This window comes from Helianthus annuus, chromosome 10 (genome assembly GCF_002127325.2).
Source record: "Helianthus annuus cultivar XRQ/B chromosome 10, HanXRQr2.0-SUNRISE, whole genome shotgun sequence".
Lineage (NCBI taxonomy): Eukaryota > Viridiplantae > Streptophyta > Magnoliopsida > Asterales > Asteraceae > Helianthus > Helianthus annuus.
The window spans coordinates 151787022-151794324 of NC_035442.2; the positions used below are offsets into that span (position 1 = coordinate 151787022).

The 7303-nt window shown below is 38.0% G+C and overlaps 1 long non-coding RNA gene across 1 annotated transcript; it reads right to left on the reverse strand.

Annotated features, from left to right (window-relative positions):
- Window positions 1-927: 927 nt before the first annotated feature.
- Window positions 928-4312, reverse strand: LOC110882955. Its single transcript, XR_002560309.2, has 3 exons — window positions 4015-4312; window positions 1421-1607; window positions 928-977 (listed from the first exon to the last, which is right to left on the reverse strand). It is a non-coding gene; the product is annotated as an uncharacterized LOC110882955 (long non-coding RNA).
- Between the last annotated feature and the right edge of the window lie 2991 nt (window positions 4313-7303).

Genomic DNA, 7303 nt, shown 5'->3' on the forward strand with positions numbered 1-7303 from the left:
TAATTAGATGGAACTTAACTTACTCCCTGATAGTTTCGCCATATTTGATGTTTTTTTCCTGCGGGGAACTCTACAGAGTCCCTTAAGTCTTTGCCCGCTTGCTGGAGGTTTCTTCTCCCCGGGTAATCTACTTTATCTCCTTGCGCATATTCTGGAGTCACTACTAGAAAAGAGGGTTTTTGTCATGAAACTTTTGGTCACAAAACAGTAGCAATTTCCCTGTTGTCACCATTTTGCCACCGAAAATGTGGTGATAAAAACACCCGTGTCAATTGCCCTATTGCCACAAAATAGCTACCATTTTTATATTTTGCCACCTTATTTTTGCCACCACAAAATTGGTCAAAATTATTTGCCACCGTCCGCCATGTTTGCTACCGAGTTGTGACGGATTTTTTGCCACTTTATTGTCACCGTTTAATATTGCCACCATTTAGCCACCAACCATTTGCCACCATTTAACCACCATTTTTATTGAAAATTAGTAGCATTTAACGAAACTTGTTGAATTATTTGCTACCATTATTTGCTACCATTTTGTGATTGCTTGAATATTGGTTTTTGATTCAGATTGATTTTCCATTTTTCCCTGTTTTTTTCATAAAAATTACATATCAATAAAATTGCAAAATTATATTAAAGTCTAATAACATCACGAAAACCCAAATTATATAAAACATCTATGTATCAAAAGCATATAAAACATTCTAATAGAAATACCAGCTAAAACATCATATAACTAAAATTATCCCAATATGATAAACATCGAAACATTTAAAACCAAGTGTTTGTAGCTTATCTTCGAATTGTACTTGTTAACATAGCTTCAATTTGTGACATCCTATCGAGCATAGTATCTTTATCCACCTTATCTTTTTCTTTTCCGGCCAACAACCCCGCAATAATCCCATTTAACTTTTCTTTTTCTTCATCCTCTTCCTTAATGAGCTCCTTATAACTAAGTTCAACCTTTCAATCTACAAAACAACCAATGAATTGAATCAAGAAGTCAGAATTAACGAAAACTAATAATGGGTCAAGTTGATTGCAAAGATAACAATATTCAATATTGAGCTACAATTCGAGTGCTAGAAGCTAAAAAGCATGATTCATTATGTTTACAGTTAAGAATGAAATTCTACTTTATTTCAAAAACAAATTTTTGTATTAGAAAACCGGTAGAGAAAGTGTAATCAACTCGATAAGAAATTCTTAAAATTCTCACTAAATTAAAAGCATCAAACCTAACAATAAAAAAAAAACAAACATCACAAACTATACAAACACAATAGCAGTGGGAAACGATGCAAATGGACACAAATTACTGTTGTATTTGATTCCACTTATGCCAAAATGCCAAAGAGTAAATAGTTTTATTTATATTTAAAAAAAATATTAGTCTATAAATGATTAAACATACCTCAGGGTCTTCTCTCTGCTATGGACACAAGGGTCATTAGCATTGCCAAAAGAGTACACTTTTCCTCTATTATTGCCCCCCGCTCGTGGCTACAGGCCTACAGTTGAGAAAGGAGCTGTACCAGGTAACTTGAAATATGTAGCTAAAGTGAAACTGGGTTAAGGGGATCAAAACTGTCATAAGTCACCTAAAATGGATTCACAATGTATTAGACCTCCAAAATTATTTTATTTTGAATCTGGGTTATTATTGTGATAATAAAGCTTTTAATCATATTTTATGCATTATATATATACATATATATATATAGAGAGAGAGAGAGAACTGTGAGAACATCAAAAGAACGCACAAGGTTAAGGTCCAAAACTCCAAATGGATTCTGCAAAAGGTTGAGAACTGTGAGGACATCAAAAGAACGCGTTAACTTAAATCTGATTAAGTCTGTTCACATGTAAAATGACTATGAAGGTTCAAATGAGAGATGTGAACGAATCAAACACGTGTAAAATCACACATAACTTTATGGCTTTTAACTTTCTTTCGTAATTACTTAATAAATAGAAAGGTTTGAGGGCACTAGATAATGTAAATAAGAATCAGATTCATATGAAGGAAGGATACACATGTAATCATTACACACTTGTAAAAAAGGTTTTTTTCCTCGTAGGAACCACCGAGGTTTCAAAAAAGTTGCTAAATCCATCCAAAATGACTAACACTCTAACAAAACTAACTTGATAGAGGGGTAATTTAGTCATTCTTTTAATTTACCCAAACCATATCCACTCAGCACGGAACCCACATGCTAATGCAATGCCAAATAGGATGATCAAGTTCTTGGTTTAGAAGCTTTAAAAAGGATGAGAAAAACAAGCAGTGCCCTTGTAAATGGTCACTCAACCATCGGAACCACAAAAGATACACTATAAGGTCCGCTTCTGTAGCCTGTTCAATGGTCCAATTAGCCGCAAACAAAAGCTTTTTACGAGTGCGTGCCCGTAATTATTTTGGACAATTTCGTCCCTCTGTTTTTCGAGGTGTTAAACTGGGATTCGTTACAGCTGCGTTACAGCTGATCATACAACCTATATTAAATAAATTAAAAGAATGACTAAATTACCCCTCTATCAAGTTAGTTTTGTTCAAGTGTTAGTCATTTTGGATGGATTTAGCAACTTTTTTTAAACCTCAGTGGTTCCTATGAGAAAAAAAACCTTTTTTTGGATGGATCTAGCAAATGTGAACAAAAGTCAGGGACGATTTTAGCAATTTACTCCATTATAATTTTAACAAAATAGATTATATCGGAGTATAATTATCATAATCATAATCATACTTGACACACTAAATATTTACAAATATGATAATAATAATAATAATAATAATAATAATAATAATAATAATAATAATAATAATAATAATAATAATAAGAGTAAATTACGATTTTGGCCCCTGTGGTTATATCACTTTTACCATTTTAGCCCAAAAAGGAATTTTTTAACATTTGAGCCCCCAACGTCTTTTTTTCTAACCCTTTTAGCCCCTAAAAGTAAATGGATGGGGTTAGCGTTAGGGGCCAAAAGGGTTATAAAAAAATGTTGGGGGCTCAGATGTTACAAAATTCCTTTTTGGGCTAAAATGGTAAAAGTGATATAACCACAGGGGCCAAAATCGTAATTTACTCTAATAATAATAATAAGAGTAAACTTCCGGTTTGTTCCCTGTGGTTTGGTCACTTTAACGGTTTTACCCCAAACCTTTAAAAATAGCCATTTTACTCCCTGATGTTTTGGTTTTGTTGCCAGTTTGCTCCCAGCGGGGAGCAAAATGGAAAAACAAACAATTTGGATGGAGTTAGAGGCGGGGAGCAAACTGACAAAAAAACCGAAACATCAGGGAGTAAAATGGCTATTTTTAAAGGTTTGGAGCAAAACCGTTAAAGTGACCAAACCACAGGGAGCAAAACGGAAGTTTACTCTAATAATAATTTTGGACAGAATGTGTTTGGGATTAACCTGTCCGATATGTACAAAGAATTACCCGTTTTGATCCGAGCCTGAGTTGATTAGTTACCCAAACAAACTTAAAAATTTGCTCGACGTGTGTAAGCTATTGACCATGAGTTTGATTCCTGCATTTCTAAGGATCCCAATAAATAACCACAGAAGTCCACTAAGTAAACGTTAAGATTCTAAGACAGTTACATTTCTAAGAGATTACTTTTATCATCTTAACTATATTCTCAGGGTCAAAGGATTTAGAATGAGATTGCTTTAGGTGGGCTATGATTCTTCATAACATGCCCACCAACTTTCACACATTCTATATAACATTTGTGACTCTCGTAAGCGTGACAGTTTTTCAAATATTTTTCTTCCAATAAAACACATGCAAATCGACTCAATCATAAATAAACTAGTTGTGATTGCCACCAGCAATCTATTCAAATCTTACAAGAAATACAAGTCTTCAGGATCCTAGAGACCCGTTTTTCAATTTTATCAGTTTATGGATTTCCAATCAGGAACATGTGTCAGGAAAGTTTCAACAATGAAAATAGAATCATAAAATTTGACCAAAAGCAAAATACATACCTTCGATTAAGAATAGCAAGATGTTGGTCATAATTCACAACAAACCGCACCCTAAGAAATCATTAGCTCATTGCTGAAGTCCAACGGTCGCCACTTTTGGGAGCAGTTAGGGTTTTGGAGCGATTAGGGTTTTGGATCGGAGGATGATTGGATTAGTGATGGACTGATGGTGGAGTGGAGGATGATTCGATTAGTGATGGTGGAACAGAGCTTCTAGAGATTTTGGGGAGCAAAGTCAGAACCCTAGATGTGATAAAGTTAATTGATATCCTGCTCTGTTAAAAAAAATTGATATTTTGCTTAAATTTTGGGGGAGCCGCTTAAATTTTACTTCATATTGCGACCATGTGACGGTGGCAAACTGAATGGCCGTCAAAAAATGGTGGCAACTTTCATAGAACTTTTTATATTTGTATATTTGACACCATTTTACTACCGTTTTCTTAATTTTTATTATTATTTAGGATTTTTCGGATATATTTGCTACCAATACGATTTCGGTTGTAAAAAGGTAGCTAATTTTGCTACCGTTTTTTTCGGTGGCAAATTATTGGTGGCAATTGCCCAATTTTCTAGTAGTGAGTAGATGCGCAAACTCCCCATTTTTGAGGGCTTTCTCTATTTCTGTGCGCAAGGAAATGCAGTTGTTTGTGGTGTGCCCAGTGTCCTTATGATATTCTCAATATTGCGCCAGGTCTTGACCACGTTTACTCTTCATCGGGATTGGCGGTTTGAACTGATAATCCTCGGTACTTAGAACCTCCGCCGGGGTCTTTGTTAGGGGGGTCCACTGCCTCTCCCTATTTTCATGCTTGTTTTCTCTTTGAGCAGAGAGTTTGTTAATTGTTGTGCGAGCATCTTCAGAGGAATGACTTCCAGATGACTCGCGCCATGATTTTTTGAACCTTCTCTCGCCCGTTGCACTTAAATCTGTGGGCCTGCTGTGTGGTGGTGGTGGCCTATTTGTAGTAAGGTTTTTCTCCGTCTGCGCATAAACCTTGGCCGCCGCCATTGTCTTTTCCCAACTCTTGGGAAGGCCCTCTGTTCCGGATAATACTTTGACCATGTCGTCACATCTAACCGCGTACTTAAACTGAGCACGGATTAGTTGTTCGTGAACACCATCGATCTCCAACACTTCCTTATTATATCTGGTTATAAAATCCTCTAGATTCTCGTCATCTCGACGCCATATGTTCATGACATCGGATGTATCCCGCATGGAACGCCTTTGCTGGCTGATGTGTGTTAAGAATTTTTGGCGCACGTCTTTCCATGACTCGATTTGCCCCGTCGGTAGGTTATCAAACCAGATTCGCGCTAGCCCAGTTAATGTTTGAACAAACAGATGACACCAAAGCGGAAGAGTCCAACCGCCAACCAACCCTGCGCTGGTGAAGACTCTCAGATGATCGTCGGGGTCAGTTAACCCATTGAATTTCCCGACGTTAGATGGTAATTTTGCCCTCTCTAATGGAGCCAGAGCTATTTCCAGTATAAACTTCGAGTTTTCCGCTGCTTCTGCAGGGCGGTAAACTAAGTCATAATTATGCTCTGCCTCAGGGTTGTAAACCGCTCGAGGCCTGGATTTGTTAGAGTTTGGGTGTAGTCTGTTGAATACGCTGGTGTTTGCACTCAAACGATATGTTTGATCGGACTCATCGGTGTGGGCATCCCATTGGGAACCCAACCTATCATGAACCGATTGCCTTTGACGAGGCTGTGATTCATGGTGTTGTCTCTGGTAACTGTTTGTACCATCATAAGTTGATTCTTCTCGCTGGGAAGCATGAGCTCTAGATCCCGGCCTTCGTGATTGTGTTACGGGAGCAGTTTGAGCACATAATTGCGTGTACACTGCATTTAATGCCCCTTGTGACCGGACATACCATGATATCGGAGTTTCTCCCGGTGGTAAAATTGATTGAGCGGGATTTGTGGGAAATATCCCTGGAGTAACAGGGTCATTTGCTCCATTAGATTGAACCTCATTATCGTCTGAGGCCTCTTCTACCATCCCTTCTACTGGTAAATTGTTTCCGACATTTGGTCGAGGACCAAGCTGTCGATGAGAAGATGAATTTTCTGCCATGTGCAAAAACAGAAAAATGAGATGAACTGAATCGAAACGAGATAGAAACTAGAAAAACTGAGAAAACGGTGGGCGCCAATGAAGAAACACTAGATAAATGGTCGGAACCGAGATATCTAGGGGGTTTGAATCCGCATAAAAGGTTAGCTCACACTCGATTGATTCAGTTGCAGCCGAGTTCCTTCTCCGGTGATTCTGCAAAACAGAGCACCGTTAGCCTCGTCAAGGGGAGAAGAGGGTTCTCTCCTTGACCCGACTCCGGTGTGAGAATAAGTATTGGTAACGGAGAAGATGAGTATTTTAGTAGTGAAATGTGATCTAAGTTTATACCTGAAGAGTTCTCCTATTTATAACCGGGAGTTTGGGAGGGAAAATCTGTTATTGAAAAGATAACGGAAGATGCTAACGCCGTAGCGGTTATATTTCCTTCCGTTAAGTCCTTTTAATCTTCGTTAAGTTGCTTTGATCCTGATGTGAATGCACACGGATCGTGACTTGATCTATGGTTGGGGAATTGTCACGTGGAAGGTGGTTTAAGTGGAGATCATTCTCCAATTACATGCTATCGTTGTGATTTCAAGACGTTTGTGGTAATGACACGTGTCCAGACGGTTATAACCGTCTGGGTGGTGCACGATCATATTCCTTCTAGAAGATTACAGATTACTGCTGTAATCTGGTGTGACACCTTACAGTGTGCATACAGCTGCATAAATCCCAAGTCTGGGTAAAATGGTATCCAAGTTTGGATATTTGGGCGGAAGTATTGCTCTTAGGGTTTTTAACCCTTTGCCAATGGAGGGCGGCGCAAGGATTTTATGCTTTCCTTTAGGCGCGCGACTATCGCTTGTTGATCTCTTCCTTCCTTTTGTAAGACCAATGCGCGGCCGCGCAAGGTTTAAAAGGTTGAAAGGCCAGTTGGTGGTGTGGTCTCGTATCCTTTTTATGAGGTTTTTGGGACCTTACCCCTTCAAGTTGATATTAATAGTGTGCGTTTATGTCAACACATTGTGATACACCTTTTAAAAATTAAAGGTTGGGGAAATGTTTACCATTTTCTAGAGCCATTCTATGTATTTCGATGCGAACTGAATCTTTGTAGCATTGTTATCTTTGTAGTATTGTTGTCAATAACCATTATCTGACATGTATTTAGATTAAAATGTTAGGGAATTTTTAGAAAACTGGATGATGAGA